This window comes from Petromyzon marinus, chromosome 24 (assembly GCF_048934315.1).
Source record: "Petromyzon marinus isolate PM22_M1 ecotype Great Lakes invasive population chromosome 24, UKy_Petmar_22M1.pri1.0, whole genome shotgun sequence".
In the NCBI taxonomy this organism is placed as follows: domain Eukaryota; kingdom Metazoa; phylum Chordata; class Hyperoartia; order Petromyzontiformes; family Petromyzontidae; genus Petromyzon; species Petromyzon marinus.
Window position 1 is genome coordinate 1,988,082 of NC_133690.1, and position 19,443 is coordinate 2,007,524.

General features: G+C 38.3%; 2 non-coding genes across 2 annotated transcripts; both read left to right on the plus strand.

Moving 5' to 3' along the window:
• The first annotated feature begins 2,922 nt into the window (after window positions 1–2,922).
• On the plus strand, window positions 2,923–2,995 carry TRNAA-AGC (transfer RNA alanine (anticodon AGC)). The gene has a single exon. It is a non-coding gene; the product is annotated as a tRNA-Ala (tRNA).
• A 427-nt stretch (window positions 2,996–3,422) lies between these two features.
• TRNAA-AGC (transfer RNA alanine (anticodon AGC)) lies at window positions 3,423–3,495 on the plus strand. Its single transcript has one exon. It is a non-coding gene; the product is annotated as a tRNA-Ala (tRNA).
• The last annotated feature ends 15,948 nt before the right edge of the window (window positions 3,496–19,443 follow it).

The window sequence follows — 19,443 nt, forward strand, 5'->3', positions numbered from 1 at the left end:
CCACATTCTCCAAAACGCATATGGACAAGTAGATCTTTTTTTGTTAACATGTATGAATTGAGCAATCATATGAACGTGTCTAATGTTTAAAACGTTATCAATATATTCACAAGGTCAATCAAAATATTATAAATGAATTCCTTAACCCGGTATTGATGCAAACAATGATTTTTTTCAATATCTTTTCTGCTTTCTATCAGGTCCATGGACGTCAATTATATCAATTTACAGGAAAGCGAAAGCGTGCTGGGCCCTTTTTCCAGAGATCGATGGATCGAAGCCAGTCTATAATATCTGGCTTCCACTATCACATAGGTCGGTTTTAATTTATCGCAGATTTAAAGGTAACGTTTGATCTTGTTTTACTTTGATATTTTTCAAAAAGTTCCATGGCCTATTTCGAGATTATCATTCAACACAACCAAGTGGGGGATTAGCTCAAGTGTTAGAGCGCTCGCTTAGCATGCGAGAGGTAGTGGGATCGATGCCCACATTCTCCAAAACGCATATGGACAAGTAGCGCTTTTTTTGTTAGCATGTATGAATTGAGCAATCATATGAACGTGTCGAATGTTTAAAACGTTATCAATATATTCAAAAGGTCAATCAAAATATTACAAATGAATTCCTTAACCCGGTATTGATGCAAACAATGATTTTTTTCAATATCTTTTCTGCTGCCTATCAGGTCCATGGACGTCAATTATATTCATTTACAGGAAAGCAGAGTGGCAGAGCGTAAGCATGCTGGGTCCTTTTCCCAGAGGTCGATGGATCGAAGCCAGTCTATGATATCTGGCTTCCGGTATCACTTAGGTCGGTTTTTATTTATCGCAGATTTAAAGGTTAAGTTTGTTCTTGTTTAGCTCAGATATTTTTTTCAAATGTGCTATGGCCTATGTCAACATAAACATCCACGACAACTCAGTGGGGGATTAGCTCAAGTGGGAGAGCACTCGCTTAGCATGCGAGAGGTAGTGGGGTTGATGCCCACATTCTCCAAAGAACATAAGGACATGTACTTTTTTTTGTTAGCTTGTATGAATTGAGTAATCATATGAACGTGTCGAATGATTAAAACGTTATCAATATATTCACAAGGTCAATCAAAATATTACAAATGAATTTCTTAACCCGGTATTGATGCAAACAATGATTTTTTTCAATATCTTTTCTGCTGCCTATCAGGTACATGGATGTCAATAATATCAATTTACCGGAAAGCAGAGTGGCAGAGCATAAGCGTGCTGGGTCCTTTTCCCAGAGGTCGATGGATCGAAGCCAGTCTATGATATCTGGCTTCCTGTATCACTTAGGTCGGTTTTTATTTATCGCAGATTTAAAGGTCAATTTTGTTCTTGTTTAGCTTAGATATTTTAAAAAGAAAATGTGCTATGGCCTATGTCGAGATAAACATCCACGACCACCCAGCAGGGGATTAGCTCAAGTGGTAGCGTGCTCGCTTAGCATGCGAGAGGTAGTGGGATCGATGCCCACATTCTCCAAAACGCATATGGACAAATAGATCTTTTTTTGTTAACATGTATGAATTGAGCAATCATATGAACGTGTCTAATGTTTAAAACGTTATCAATATATTCACAAGGTCAATCAAAATATTATAAATGAATTCCTTAACCCGGTATTGATGCAAACAATGATTTTTTTCAATATCTTTTCTGCTTTCTATCAGGTCCATGGACGTCAATTATATCAATTTACAGGAAAGCGAAAGCGTGCTGGGCCCTTTTTCCAGAGATCGATGGATCGAAGCCAGTCTATAATATCTGGCTTCCACTATCACATAGGTCGGTTTTAATTTATCGCAGATTTAAAGGTAACGTTTGATCTTGTTTTACTTTGATATTTTTCAAAAAGTTCCATGGCCTATTTCGAGATTATCATTCAACACAACCAAGTGGGGGATTAGCTCAAGTGTTAGAGCGCTCGCTTAGCATGCGAGAGGTAGTGGGATCGATGCCCACATTCTCCAAAACGCATATGGACAAGTAGCGCTTTTTTTGTTAGCATGTATGAATTGAGCAATCATATGAACGTGTCGAATGTTTAAAACGTTATCAATATATTCAAAAGGTCAATCAAAATATTACAAATGAATTCCTTAACCCGGTATTGATGCAAACAATGATTTTTTTCAATATCTTTTCTGCTGCCTATCAGGTCCATGGACGTCAATTATATCCATTTACAGGAAAGCAGAGTGGCAGAGCGTAAGCGTGCTGGGCCCTTTTTCCAGAGATCGATGGATCGAAGCCAGTCTATAATATCTGGCTTCCTCTATCACAAAGGTCGGTTTTAATTTATCGCAGATTTAAAGGTTAAGTTTGTTCTTGTTTAGCTTAGATATTTTTTTCAAATGTGCTATGGCCTATGTCAACATAAACATCCACGACAACCCAGTGGGGGATTAGCTCAAGTGGTAGAGCGCTCGCTTAGCATGCGAGAGGTAGTGGGATCGATGGCCACATTCTCCAAAGAACATATGGACAAGTACCTGTTTTTGTTAGCTTGTATGAATTGAATAATCATATGAACGTGTCGAATGTTTAAAACGTTATCAATATATTCACAAGGTCAATCAAAATATTACAAATGAATTTATTAACCCGGTATTGATGCAAACAATGATCATTTTTCCGTATCTTTTGTGCTGCCTATCAGGTCCATGGACGTCAATAATATCCATTTACAGGAAAGCAGAGTGGCAAAGCGAAAGCGTGCTGGGCCCTTTTTCCAGAGATCGATGGATCGAAGCCAGTCTATAATATCTGGCTTCCTCTATCACATAGGTAGGTTTAAATTTATCGCAGATTTAAAGGTAACGTTTTATCTTGTTTTGCTTTGATATTTTTCAAAAAGTTCCATGGCCTATTTCGAGATAAACATTCAACACAACCAAGTGGGGGATTAGCTCAAGTGGTAGAGCGCTCGCTTAGCATGCGAGAGGTAGTGGGATCGATGCCCACATTCTCCAAAGAACATATGGACAAGTACCTTTTTTTTTTAGCTTGTATGAATTGAGTAATCATATGAACGTGTCGAATGTTTAAAACGTTATCAATATAGTCACAAGGTCAATCAAAATATTACAAATTAATTTATTAACCCGGTATTGATGCAAACAATGATCATTTTTCCGTATCTTTTCTGCTGTCTATCAGGTCCATGGACCTCAATAATATCCATTTACAGGAAAGCAGAGTGGCAAAGCGAAAGCATGCTGGGCCCTTTTTCCAGAGATCGATGGATCGAAGCCAGTCTATAATATCTGGCTTCCTCTATCACATAGGTCGGTTATAATTTATCGCAGATTTAAAGGTAACGTTTGATCTTGTTTTGCTTTGATATTTTTCAAAAAGTTCCATCGCCTATTTCGAGATGAACATTCAACACAACCAAGTGGGGGATTAGCTCAAGTGGTAGAGCGCTCGCTTAGCATGCGAGAGGTAGTGGGATCGATGCCCACATTCTCCAAATAACATATGGACAAGTACCTTTTTTTTAGCTTGTATGAATTGAGTAATCATATGAACGTGTCGAATGTTTAAAACGTTATCAATATATTCACAAGGTCAATCAAAATATTACAAATGAATTCCTTAACCCGGTATTGATGCAAACAATGATAATTTTTCCATATCTTTTCTGCTGCCTATCAGGTCCATGGACGTCAATAATATCCATTTACAAGAAAGTAGAGTGGCAAAGCAAAAGCGTGCTGGGTCCTTTTTCTAGAGGTCGATGGATCGAAGCCAGTCTATAATATCTGGCTTCCTCTATCACATAGGTCGGTTTTAATTTATCGCAGATTTAAAGGTAGAGTTTGATCTTGTTTTGCTTAGATATTTTTTTCAAAAAGTTCCATGGCCTATGTCGAGATAAACATCCAAAGCAACCCAGTGGGTGATTAGCTCAAGTGGTAGAGTGCTCGCTTAGCATGCGAGAGGTAGTGGGATCGATGCCCACATTCTCCAAAGCACATATGGACAATTAGCTCTTTTTTTGTTAGCATGTATGAATTGAGCAATCATATGAACGTGTCGAATGTTTAAAACGTTATCAATATATTCACAAGGTCAATCAAAATATTACAAATGAATTTCTTAAGCCGGTATGGATGCAAACAATGATAATTTTTCAACATCTTTTCTGCTGCCTATTAGGTATATGGATGTCAATAATATCCATTAACAGGAAAGCAGAGTGGTAGAGCATAAGCGTGCTGGGTCCTTTTCCCAGAGGTCGATGGATCGAAGCCAATCTATGATATCTGGCTTCCTGTATCGCTTAGGTCGGTTTTTATGATTCGCGGATTTAAAGGTTAAGTTTGTTCTTGTTTAGCTTAGATATTTTTTTAAAAATGTGCTATGGCCTATGTCGAGATAAACTTCCACGACAACCCAGTGGGGGATTAGCTCAGGTGGTAGAGCTCTCGCTTAGCATGTGAGAGGTAGTGGGATCGATGCCCACATTCTCCAAAGCGCATATGGACAAGTAGCTCTTTTTTTGCTAGCAGGTATGCATTGAGTAATCATATGAACGTGTCGAATGTTTAAAACTTTATCAATAAAAGAAAACAAGGTCAATCAAAATATTACAAATAAATTTCTTAACCCGGTATTCATGCAAACAATGATATTTTTCAATATCTTTTCTGCTGCCTATCAGGTCCATGGGCGTAAATAATATCCATTTACAAGAAAGTAGAGTTTCAAAGCGAAGGCGTGCTGGGTCCTTTTTCCAGAGGTCGATGGATCGAAGCCAGTCTATGATATCTGGCTTCCTGTATCGCTTAGTTCGGTTTTTATGTTTCGCGGATTTAAAGGTTAAGTTTGTTCTTGTCTAGCTTAGATATTTAAAAAAAATGTGCTATGGCCTATGTCGAGATAAACATCCACGACAACCCAGCGGGGGATTAGCTCAGGTGGTAGCGCGCTCGCTTAGCATGTGAGAGGTAGTGGGATCGATGCCCACATTCTCCAAAACGCATATGGACAAATAGCTCTTTTTTTGCTAGCGTGTATGAATTGAGTAATCATATGAACGTGTCAAATGTTTAAAACGTCATCAATATATTCACAAGGTCAATCAAAATATTACAAATGAATTTATTAACCCGGTATGGATGCAAACAATGATAATTGTTCAATATTCATAATAAAGGTGTTTGGGTTAGATCGCGTTATTTATAAATGTGTCATAACCCAATCAGCAAAAAAAGTGTCACGTTGACAAAAGACAAATAATTCACTACTTTAGCCCACCGGTGTGTTGAAGAGTGAATCCACAACATTTACAGTTTGAGTACTACGTTTCGCTGGTAAATACATCCAGTATCATCGGGCAATTCGCCAGAATGGTAAAGTCCTCTCTTGCCCCCGGTTTTATATAGAGCAGCCTTGTGACGTCATCATTTTAACTCATATCAGGTGCAGTGATTAGAGGCGGAGGGGGGGGGGGTATTGTAATTATATAATCGATTAGTAATCAGTCAATGGTTATGATTAGTAATGAGTTGTAGATTAGTAATTAGTTGAAATGTGTGTTAGTGATTATATGCTATGTTAGTAATCCGTTAATTAGTATGTGTTTCCCCTATAAGGAATTGTAATGTGCATTCATATTCTTAGCTCCCTCGGCAAAGCCACGCCGAAGGGAAACAACAAAACAACAAACGTATATTCTATTATTTTATTGCTTCCCCCCAACGCGACTCCACCGAAAGAGCCAAGAAAATTAATCACTGCAGTCACGAAAGCTTTAAATCAAATATAATGTGTATTATTTAATAATACGCTTCCAGGCCGCACTAAGCCTGTAGCTGTCAGAGTGATTAAAGTTATTCTTATTCCTCTCAATTTCAATGGATTCTCAAATTAGTCTTTGCCAGTAATAATTAGTTTTACACAACACTGCAACATTGTAAAAATAAGTTTATTATGATTGTAAAAATAAATTGAGTGTCCTTGTTGACAAGCATGTTCTGCCACTGCCGACAGTTGTGTTTGAGATAATTTAATGTCTTTGATGTTCTTTTAGTCTTATGCTGATGTTTCGTCCCGTCTGTCCAATATAGCATCTGCCACATAAACAATTAATCCGATATACACCTTCTGTTGATAATTTAGGTAATGCATCTTTAGTGCAAGATTCTAGTTTTTGAATTTTGTGTACTGTACCAAATCTTACTGTAATGTTTTGCTTTTGCAAAAAAAACGGGCTAATTTGTCAGTTACTCCTGAGATATATGGAATTTTTATTGTTTTAATAATCTGGTCGCTTTCAGCAGTATTGCTTTGCGATCGTGATTTGGCATTCAGTGCTCTGTTCATTTGAGCATTATTGTAGCCATTCTTTCGTAGTGCGTCTTTAACGTGTTTTAATCTCTCTCACTAGACTCTCACCATCTGACACTGTTTTAGCCCGATGTATGAGCGTCTTGATAAGAGAGGATTTCTGAGCTGGATGATGATGTGATTCTGCATTCAGATAGGCATCAGTGTGCGTTTGCTTTCTGTAAACGCTGTGTGTTATTTACCGTTTAGGCCATGTCCAAGCTAAATATCTAGGAATGGGAGTGTGTTATTCACACACTGTTATTCACACACTCCCATTCCTAGATCGATGCCCACATTCTCCAAAGCACTTATGGACAAGTTTCTTTTTTTTGTTAGCATGTAGGAATTGAGTAATCACATGAACGTGTCGAATGTTTTAAACGTTATCAATTTATTGACAAGGTTAATAAAATATTACAAATTTAATTCTTAACCTGGCATTGATGCAAACAACAAGGAGTATTTTTCAATATCTTTTCTGCTGCATATCAGGTACATGGATGTCGATAATATCCCTGTCCAGGAAAGCAGAGTGGGCCCTTTTCCCAGAGGTCGATAGAATGAAACCAGTCTATGCTAACTGGTTTCCTGTATCGAATAGGTCGGTTTTTATTTATCGCAGATTTAAAGGTTAAGTTTGGTCTTGTTTTGATATTTTTTAAACGTTATCAATTAATGCAAACAATGAAAATGTTTCAACATCTTTTCTGCTGCCTATCAGGTACATGGATATCGATAATATCCATTTACAGGAAAGCAGTGGCACACTGCTTTCATCGACCCAGAGGTCGATGGATCGAAGCCAGTCTATACTATCTGGCTTCCTGTATCTCTCTCTCTATATCTATGCGTCTCTCTTAGATCTCTCATGCTCACATGTCCTTTGCATTGCTCTCAAGCCTTTAGATTGCACTAATCTTCTTTTTTTACATTAACATGCTAATTTCTCACATTAACATCACTCTCCCCGCCCACTTCTTTATGACCCTTGGGCTTTACCCATTTTAAACCTTTTAAAACAGTCTGCCCTCAGCAGCAGATCATGCTTTCCCCCCCGTGATAACGCACGCTTGTTTGTTGCGCCCGAAACGTCGTGATTTATTTCATTTTATACCTATCACGTGACTTTACCGAAAGAACTAAAGAGTAAGGATTCCTGCGGTCACGTAAGCTTCAAATCAAAATTTAAAACTCCTTTGTTTAGGAAACCAGGCATACACATCTAAGTAGGTATTTGTAGGTTTAAAAAGGCCGAACAAAGTTACGATGACATTTTTCGTTTTACAATTTTCGTGCATTTTATTTAGATTAAGAGCAATACTAAAATGTCTTGGATTAAATTTGATTGCCGATCATTAATTTAAACACATGAGGATATTCTACTGGTGTAATTTACAATCAATCTGTTGTATGTATGACAGATCATGCTCAAGATATACAATTCCTAGTTTTCAACATTAAAAAAGTATGGTAATCTATGTACTTGTATACATGTTTAGTTCCCAGTGTAATGAAACATGTTTTAATATTGTGTTAGTCACCTTTGTTTCCTTGACAACAATTGTATTGCGTTGATGCTGTTTGGGTTTGTGTATATTCACCCTGCATTGTCCTTAAACAAAACTTTAGCGGTGCTATTTACGTACATGCTTCGCTTAGCAAGCAAACACCTCTCTATGTAAGTGCATGTGCAATGCTAGTGTATATGAAACTTGAATGCATTTTCTTGTTCATCTTTCTCCCCCAGGAGCTACTTTTTAAGGCATTATTCACGAATGTGTTGAGGATTTTTTTTTGTTATTTGTGAGTTGACAATCATAAATCTATTTTTTATATATGTTTATGCTCCAATTGCTGTGATATTTAAACATGTTTGTTTTCTTATCTGATGTATTTATGCATTCGTTTCGTAATTGGTCTACCGCTACAAACACTCATTCTTCAGTTCCGCATATTTGTCTTTTTTATATTCATACTTTTCCTCAACATTATTTTTTGGGTTTAAAACAATGTTTTCCCTGTTTGCTTTTTAGCCTTTCCTCATACATTCAATGCACTGCCCATTATTATGGTAGTTAGTTCATTACTTAAGGTGGTGATATTCTTATAATAAAATAACTTATTTGGGAATTTTAATATTTCTAAGAGTTAGTCTCTAATCTTCTACCTGCCTTTGATGTTAACGATTTTGTTTGTGCCCTTGGTTTGTGTTAGATTTCTGTGTTAAATGCAAATGTTACTTGAATGGTGCATGCCTTGAATGTTGTTTTCCTAGATTGTGTTTGCTGCTTAATGTCTACAATGTTATGGTTGATATGCTGTAACTACCTTTTTTCACCAAGGTCTTCTGTGGGTCATTCTTGTAAACCAGCTTATCGCCGAATACTTTTGACCCGCTTAGACAAATGCAATCAGCTACTCTATAATTGTTATTAACTCTTCCTCTATGATAGAAAAGATTACAACTGATGGGACCTTCTACCTAGTCTCAAACGGTGTCAGACCAGAGGACGCCAAAAGTTTTGAGACTAGGCTCGAAAGAAATCTGCCTCTGGTGTGGACCAATTAGTTTCAAAGACAATGCATATATTATCAGTGTTTTTGGTTTGGATTCTGACCACAAGTATTGTGGTTAATGCAGACATGATTCCTTGTCAAATGTTTCAGTTTGCTATTTTAACATCTTAACACTTGTTTCGTTGCCAGAAAAAAAGGGGGAAATATAATTAACACTATTCAAACGTTTGGAATTCACCCCTTTCTATGTCCCAATTTGTTGCTTTCAATTCTGTTTCTAGGTATGCTATTATGTAATTTTATTTTGTTATTATTTCTTATTTCTACGTGACTTTACCGAAAAAACCAGAGAGTAATTCCTGCAGTCACGAAAGAACCAGATCAAGTTGTAAACACAGTTTAATTATTCGAGTCATGTTCACATATATATTGGTTTCTTCTTTCATTTGACTTAGTGACTATCAACTTAAAAAGTAACCACGGATATTTTTGAAACAATATAAATCTACGTACTTGGGGTACAGAGAATAACTAAGAACCATATGATATTTCTCCCCTTCCTGGCTATGCACTTTTTATTGTGTAGAATCAAAAAAGTTAAAGGTTTTGGTCCTGGATAAACACTTGAAATAGTTAAGTAATTGAGTTATATGGGTATACATTAATTATAAACCTGGTCGAATGAATCTCTCTCCAAATTTAAAGTGAGTAATAACCAGTCGAGCAGTAAATATTACGTGAGGAGTGGATTAGTAAGCTTGTGTGATAACGCACAAAGCAGACAAAAAATAGTATTTGGTAAATCCAGTGGTTTTATGAGGTGATTTATGTTTTATGTCAGCATAGCCTCTGAGAAGCATTAAGGTAGTGGCCATTCAATGTTTTCATGTAGAAGATGGGAAACAAGATTTGATTCGATACAAAGATCTCATGTTTATTCTTACTTTTTTTAATTCAAACCTTCAGATACAAATTTTAAGTTGAGACGGGAAACGAGTCAGGCATCGAGATACGTTTATGAGGAAACACTTTCAAGTGTTGAGCTGCAGAGAGTGGTAATGGACAACGTAAACTGTTTCAGAGTTCGTTATTATGAAGGTATGTATTTGTCTAATTTACATTCAGGTTGACTTTCAAGGGTATTGGCTTGTTTGAATGGTTTTAAAGTCACCTTGTATTTTTTGTTGCAAAGTGACCTTGTTTACATAGTCATGAAAGGTATTTTAATAATGAAGTAAGCACACAGCAACTATACGTATTGACAAGTAGTCATGCATTTGTCCTGATGCAACCTTTATTGTACTTGGGCATTGAAATACCTACATTAATACAGTAGCTGCAGCAACCATGGCATAGAAAGAAAACATCTTTGTTCGTGTGAGCACACATGCAATACAAATACATATGTGAAGCGCAAAACGTATCTTGTTTCCTAGGTACCAATGCAGAATGTTAAGAAGGAGCTTAACCAGCTAAACTATGAATAGTAAATGTTATATTCATAAAATACAATGTGCGTTTTCTATAGCTATAAATCATTTGCTAAACAATGAATTCTAATTAATACTGTTCACTGCCTTTTCATCCACATAATTGTGAATATTTGGTTGATGATAATTTCAATAATATTGCATGAGCTTTCCATAGAAGAAAAATGCACTGCACAATACTGTGCATTTTAATAGACCTCTAAATATGTTCTATATTCATTGATGGACCTGAGATATTTGTGGAAATTTGCTTTGCACATCGTGGTGACTAAGTCTCCCACACTTATTAGATATTACTATAAAAATACATTACTTTGGAAGGTGAGCTACTCTGTCAAAACTATAATACAAGTGAATTTTGATTTAAAGCTTTCGTGACTGCAGTAATTCATATTCTTAGTTCTTTCGGAATATTTTATTATTTTGTTGTTTCCCTTCAACGTGACTTTACCGAAAGAACTAAGAATATATAATACAAGTGATTCATATGTTTACATAAAACTGGTTCTCACAATGATTCTATTTATCTTCTTGAAGAACAATAAATATTAAATGTGGCCCATATACAATTAATTATACGTTTATAAAAATAAAATCTTAAGACCAACATTTTGCATTGTATGTTCCTCCTGCCATCCTACAAAAGTTTGCATCAGCACTCAGATTGTGGGTTCAACCATCCAACGTAAAACCATGTAAATTTCAAAGCATTGAGCAGAAAACAACAACACATCATACTAATTTCTACAAATGTAACATGCCTCAAAGACCAAACAACTATGAAGCAGAGCTATTCTCAAATCGAGTTCCGATTCCCGAGTACTATGAAGTGATTCTCATTTAATTGACCACAGAGAGCTGAGTAGACCATAGACAAGAACTCTAACTCTAACCAGAATGTCACAAGACAACATTACTGCACAAAGCGTGATGTTACTGACTGGCATTGATTAGTAATTTAAACACCAGGCCTTTTCAAAAGAGAACAAAACAACGATCAACGAAAACAATTCAAGCAGTAACCAAAACACTGATAACTAAAATAATAATTTTCATCATTTTTATGCAAAGGTTCATTTTGATGCATTTAAAAGATTCATAGAACAATTACTATCAGTAGATTAACTTAGATGTTAAGGGTAATTTCCATAAATGTGCAATCTCATACAAAATACATCACATGTTATTCAATCGTAGCTTCACAGAAGGTAACAATCTGATAATAAACTGCAATTATGGATGGGATTACCAAATTAAAGGAATATAATGCGTTGTGAAAGTTGCATCCACATGTCGTGAAGTCTAAAAGATAATCTGCATAACAAATATTTGAGTAAACAATCTGTGCAATCTTAACTTGTGCAAACGCGTGAGCTGGTAAGTCAACAGGGTCTATTCTTCCTCATTCAGGAGCCGCTATATAAAGACGTAAAAAGTGGCACCAGAGATGCTCAGTGCCGTGATTCTTTCACTGCTCCTCTGACTGCAGAAACTACTAACCAGGATCCAAGGTTAATTTCACTAAGCTGTAGAGGCAACTCTGTAATGTATGGGCATGCACACACTCGAGGGATTGGGGAGGGGCGGGGAATAACGACTGTTGAACACATTTTAAACGAGACATAGAATGATTAACATATGATTTGAGTTTATCTATCAGGCATTTATCGAGCTATCACCCCCATGTACGTGATGAATAGCTGCCCATTGCTGAATGGACTAGGGATTTAGAAGGCAGGCCGAGCGTTCAGCAGGGGCGCTTGGCGCCCTTCAGCCGCTCAACGCTATGTGGCTGAATAGAAGTGTCTAATAGAAGTGTCTAATAGAAGCGTCTAATAGAGGCGTCTAATAGAGGTGTCTAATGACATCCAGACTAGGAAATGTTATAACCAGCTGCATATCAGTAAATAATGTTCAAAAAACCTAATGCCAAGGACACAATACCTAATCCATTATTGGCAACTTCATTCCCCCCCAATTCACACTGGCTTCTATTGCTGGAAATAAAATACGATCAGAAAATAGTTTTAAATGTAAGTGAAATATTATTCTGTTGCTCAGCTTATTTATTGCTTTTGTTGTAGGATCGTGTGCATGAATGCAAGATGAAGCTCTTTATTCTGCTGCTGACAGCCACTGTTGCTCAAAGGTAAGTGCTTTAAGTGGGAAAATGTATTTGATCCAACAAAATTTTTAGCGAATCTGTGAGTAGACAAAAAAAGATTCTCAAACAATGTGCCACAGGAATATCCTGGTTAACATAACTTTTCCACTAAAAATTGTTGAAAGCATTAACATTTTAAAGACGGTCATGATTTGCTATTTTTTATGTTTAATATGTATTTTCCCTAAACTATTTAACATTTACAAGCAGTACTGAAGAGATAACCACAATTCAGTAGTTACTGCACTTTGTTATGAACCTAGTTACCTGAGTATGAATCCCGGCCTAACATCACTGGCAAGTGTTTTATGAACCCGTTCTGGGTCACCCATTCACCAACCGACAGTGTCCATTGTGGTTAAGTATGGTCAGAGAGCCTCATGACTGACACCCCATGGGGAGGTCTTCATCCAGCAGTGGGTTAAAAAGGGGCGGTGCATTCTGCTGAATATAGTAGTACTATTAAGCAGTGCTGGGAATATTGCATTTAAACAGTATCTGATGTGTTGAGGTTCTTCAAAAATGTAAAAAAAAATGGTATTTTATGAGTCCATAAAATGTTATTATCTTTACCATTGGAACCTCCTTTGCCAGTAGCAAATTATGATAATTGTTTTTTTTGCCCTTCATAACAAAGTGCAGTAACTACTGACTTAAGGTTATCTCTTCAATGCGCCTTTTGGCGTCATCTGGTCCAACACCATGTGAGACAAGGCTCCAAGAAAAGCTGTCTCGGGTGTGAACCAATCAATTGCAAGGACAGTGCATACATTATCAGAGTTATGGTTTTTGTTTGCATTCTGACCGCAGGCATTATGGTCAATGCAAACATGACTCCTTGTAAAAAAGGTGCCAGTTTTGTTGCCAGATAAAAGGGTTAAACACCAATTATCATGTTATTATATTGCCATCCTATTTTGTAATTGTAAAATAAATTGTTGCCCAAAAGTTTTTTTTAATGAACACAAGTACTTATCGATGTCTGCACTCACAAAAATTATCACAGCAAACACATACAATGTTGTTTGTATTGTTCTGTCCATGATTGGATATGTTGAACATGATCTTTATTGGCTCAAAACTTTGTCGCCTTCTTATTAATTTCTTCTTAAATATCCTAAAGTAAAATTTCATTGAATGATCCAATGGGTATAGAGTATCAGCAAAATCTGGAACAGTTCATATCTTACTAATTTCATCTTTATCCCTTAGTTTCTCCAATCCAATTTTAAGAAAACATTATAATTTCGCTGTGAATAAATTTTGGAAAAAGAATGACACTTTTTTCCCGCTTCCCTCTGCATCTTTATAAAATTTGTTCACCCCGTTTGTTGATTTATGGTCACGATGTTACCTTGGTGTTCAGTTTGACCAGTCAATATTCTTTGAGGCACATATATCTAAGGTGGTTAAAATTAACTTTTTCTACCTAAGAAATATTGGCAAAACGCATCACTTCCTGTCACTTACTAACTTGGAGAGACTAGTCCCATGCTTTTGTATCATCACGACTCGATTACTGCAACACCTTACTGGTTGGGATTTCAATAAAAGTACTGCGCAGACTACAGATTGTTCAGAATGCAGCCGCTAGAGATCTTAGACAGACACCATTCCATGGCCACCAGTCATCTCATCTCTTCATTGGATACCAGTAAAATTTGGGAGTGGATTTTAACATGCTATTAGCCTATAAGGCTTTAAAAGGGCTCACTCCACATTACTTGCAGGAACTAACACACTTATTATTCCATCAAGGTCCTTAAGATCTTCTGCTCTCCAATTGCTCAGCACTCCCAGGTAAAGGCTGCACTATTCTGGTGATAGGGATTTTGTTAGCGTGGCACCCAAGCTTTGGGACGCCTTGCCACTTGAAATCAGGTAATCGGAGTCGGTAGATATATTTAAGTCTGCTTTGAAAACCCATCTCTTTAGAGTAGCCTTCCCTCTTTAGTTTGGTAGGTTGCCCTGGTTCTGTTTTTGTTTCCTGTTTTTCAGGAATTTCGCATTGGGATCCTAGGATGGAATATGCATAATAAATTTGAATTGTTATTTAATTTCATGTTAATTGTTTATGTAATGCTTTAAAAAGTGTAATGATGGCCAAAACTGCTTAACGAGTCCAAATAGCGACCTACAATGTGACTTACCTAGCTTCTACATGAAAAAAATACCTCTTGGGCATGTACATTTTTACAAATTGTTATGTTTTATGTGTGATTGCTAAATAACACACCTATACCGTATGCACATTACACTTTTTTTTGTTACTGCCATTCCACTTGCTTTCAGCCAGGAATATTGCCAACACATTCACAGTTACTTTTTAAGTGCATTAAGTTTTGGAATGTGTATTTGAATGTTATATTTATTGACCCAGCATGTATGCATATTTGTTTACTGTAGTGAGGCTAATATACATTATCTGTATGCCTTCACCTACCAGCGCCACGTACCTTGCGACCTTTCCGTATTGGTATGGGTATGCACAGACGAGGTCAGATCTTGCCATGGGCTTCTCACTATTGCCAGGACCTGGTAATGAGACCCTCGTCAATGTGACCTTCGACATCGCGTCACGTGGTATCAAGAAAGAACTTGACAACCTGATTGTGGGTAAGAGCTTGGGTGTGTGGGGGTGTTGGGAGCAAAGTCCAATCGGCTGAACAAAAATGCAGTCCGGTTCCGTAAAATGTAAAGGAGCGATTTAACTCAAACGTAACTGTTGTATGTGTTTAAAAACAATTGAATTGTGCAACAGTCCACATGTTGAACCAAGGAATAGTCAAATCCAGCCCTCCAGGAGTGCACAACCTTAGCACCCGATTCAGTACTTCTAAGGTTGTGAATGCCTGTGCGCTCCATTTAAATGTTAGCTCCTTTTTCACCTAATTAAAAATGCTGGTCTGTCTCCACTAAATTCTGGATTCAAACTAGACATTCAATTTGGCAAAGCAAAGTGCCCCAACACTGCTTTATTTGTGCCCCTGAAAGAATGACAACCGCTATTCTCAACTAAGCGGTGGTGACATCACCACCGTCCTTACGCCAGGCTAAGTGCACATTGAGGCCATGTGAAGTGTATTAGGCTCACTGGCAAGTCAAGGGCCAGATCCAGGGGTTATGGATAGACTCATTGAGCTGACTGGCAGATGCACCACCAGTGCTCTCCACTTTGCAAACTCTCTGTTTTATTCATAAGAGGTTTTAAACTCACTGTGTTTTAGTCGCCCAGCGCTCTGCTCACTATTATGAGCAGCACTCCTCTGCCCTCCACTGTTGTCAAAGGACGACTGACTCCAGCTGCTCAGTTGTGTCGTTCACGAACCTCAACAGGACGATCTTGACACCACTGGTACCAGTCATCGGCAAGTTTAATCAGCTCCATATAATTCTGTACCTCATTAGCCCATCTGTGTTATAGCCTGTGCCATGCCCATTTAGCCCCCTGTAACTAGCGAAGAATATGCTGCTTAGGCATGCGGTGGCTCGGCATGTGGGCTACATGACCCAGTCAACGCAGACGAGCCTGTTGAAGGAGCTCACTGATTGGATTGTGTCCAGATCTTTCAAGGATTTGTGTGCTCCTCACATTAATAATAAATATTAAAATGAATTAATACTATAAATAGGTACACAATGTGTAAACGCAATACACAGTATTTTACAGACATAAATTGACCGTGGCTGAAAGCAAAGAGCCAAGCTGAGTGACCCTTAAAAGCCATGCAGAGAAGGTAGGAGAGTTCCACTGCTGAGCTGTAGCACAGCAGGGTGACAAGAGAGCACAGAGAGATGTGGCGGACGACTGCATGATTGTTTCAAACCGGCACAGATGTGCCTTGAAAGACCTCCACGTTTCACAAGCAGATATTAAGGAAGGCATAACTGTGGCTGACAAGACCCGGAGCTTCATATGGATAAATAAGTCCGGTAGCTTCCACACAGCGTTGTGCAGCTGATGGAAAGATCATGCTGCTCAACTGATTTGGAACGTGACCTCTGCTGCTAAACTGGAGCTAGCCATAAGCAAATTGCCCATTGACTCATGAGGAGTAAATGGGGATGGAGTATTTGAGACATACAATACTCACTTGATGTAGCTATCTTGGTGTGACTGTTCCACCTGAAGACGGAAGCTTGTGTTGCCTCCGAAACGTCGTGATTTAATTTAGTTGTTTTATTATTATATTATTTTATTTTTATTTTACCTATGTGACTTTACCGAAAAAAACAAGGAGTATGAATCCTTGCAGTCATGAAAGCTTCAAATCTAGAACTCAGGAAGGTGCTTTGCATTTGTGGGATTTATCTCTTACTAACACGTTCCAGGTTCAGCAGTAGAGTCTCTAACTCCTCAGAATGAGTAACAATGAGGAGATCATCAGCATATAGACCATAGTTGACAAAGAGGAGGACATTTATAAGGCCCCCATTGCATCTGTATGTCTCTGCTACAGCCATCGATAGTGTTTTAAACTACGTGGCCAAAGAAAATGTTAAATAGTGTAGAGGCTAGAGGACATTCATGTCGAACTCCAAGTTTAACAGGAAATGTCTCCGAATTACAGCCATTCACAGAGTACGGGACCCCGAAAGTATTAATAATATCCCAGAGCCATAACCTATTGATGGTATCAAAGGACTTGACCTGGTCAATTAAGCAGAGATATATGTTTTGTTGATACTCCCTATACCAACCACTGTTGTGGCAGATATACAGATAATATGGCATCCATGCAGGACCTCCTCGGTCAGAAACCACATTGTGTTTCCACAACATTCTCTTCAGCATGCTTGGCAAGGCGATGTGAAATTATCCTTGCCAGGACCACTCCTAACACTCTGAGGAAGGATATGCCCTTGTAGTTGTTGCAGTCAGTATTTTCCCCTTTCTTGGAAATAGGGACCACCTGGGCATCTTTACAATTTTTCAGAACCTGTCCTGTATGCCAGAAAGTTGTAATGATGTCATGCAAGGTCTCAGCAAAGTCAACCCCACCTTGCTTCATGATGTTATCTGGGATAAGGGATTTTCCCTCCCTCAGAAACCTCACAGAAACGCTCAGCAAACACGATAGCCTGTCCCTGGGGGTCCGAGATCAGTTCAACATTGTTTCCTTTATGGATGGTAACAGATGTGGTTCTGCAAGTTACTTTTTTATGGAATTAAAGATGAGAGTGATTTATGATTGAGCTCTATTGAGACAGTTTCCATCTAATCACCAACTAACGATAACCACTCACGTCTCTCTGAACCTCCGAGCGAAGGATGTGCTAAGCAACCTCATTCTCGGAAGTGGGAAGTTGTAAATAACTGGAATACATCCTTTATCGTCCAGGGTATATGGGGAAGTTTGGACTGCGTACCCAATGCAACCATTGCAGCTGCATGAGCCACAATGAGGTGGAGGGGGGGAAGACGATGCCAACCCCACCTGCAAGCGATAATGATATGTTCACTTGCAACCTTCATGAAGTAGCTTAGACCAGGTTGTTGTGGTTTTTGAATTGTGTCATAGAGGGATGCTCACCATCGCAATGAAAGAATGGCAGGTGCATCTTACAGATGACCAGCCGATTGTCAGTGGACAAATCAGCTCAATGGTAGCTTCTGGTATCAAGGACATGGGCTCGCTTTCACTGTTCGGTAACTTTATAGTCCAGCAGATGTTCTTGCTTCAAACTGGCATGCATCCATGATGTTATGTGCAAGCGCTGATGCTGGAACAGGAAGTTGTTGATTACAAGCCCATTGGCTGTATAGAAGCCTAGCAGCCTCCTACCGCTGTTAATCTGGCCCTTGCCTTCCAATCACTCTGCCCAGGTGCCTCTGTCATGACCCAATCAGGCATTAAAGTCACCCAACAAGACTACTCTATTCTAAGAGGCAACTTCAGCTGCCTTAGATACCATATACTGTAAGGCATCTGACACATCAGCGTTGCCTGCTTCCCACCACTAATGTTCGTTCATCTTTAGAGGGGGCATAAGCCACCACCACCATTCCTTACCTACTGTTGATAGGGAGATGAACCCATACGAGCTTGGGACTCACAGCTTCCCACAACTTGATTTCACGCTCCCACACCCCCTTTTTTATTTTGTTCAAAAGAAGAGCTACTTCCTATTTGGTAATTATCTACCCCTCGTGGTGACCGGAGCCAGAACCAGTCCACATGTATTCCAGAGATCAAGTTGATACCGGTCCAGCTTCCAATAGAGGAATGTCAGCCTCTCTTTTGCAGTGAGCATTTGGACATTCCACGTGGCCAACCTCAGCGGTTTCCTATTTTATTATTGAGGAACCCTGAGGGGCAGGGGAGACAGTTTGGCTCCGCCAAATGAGGTTTGTCCAAAAGACGTCATGGATGCCTATTTCCCCACAGTTTACAGCACAATCTTATTTTGGTATTTCCCACGTTAATAGGTAAGGTATGTATGTATGTATGTTGAACGTATTTCGCACCGTAGTCAATTTGTTAATTGGAGGTAATTAATGTGGAGGGGTTACCAGACCCTAGCATACACGTTAGAGCACTGACAGGCTTAAATACATAATCTAACACGAAGCGACACACATACACGCACAGCTATACAAATGTATAAATTAACAAACTGCTACACACGGACAAGAAATACTATACACATGCGCTTACATTTTTTACTGTGTCAAAAATAGTGACGGGAAAATAATTAATGATCCCTACCTTTTCAAATCTCTTTACCTTGACAGATATATACAGGGTTTCTGAAAAGTAACTCCGTATTTTGAAGCATAATCACTCCAAGAGTAATATAGATAGTGTAACCATCTTGCCATTAATTACAAGTTCAACCATTACACATTTATTTGAGCTCCACCACATTTTTCATTAAATATTCCTACATGGCTTGATGATAATTGCGCCAG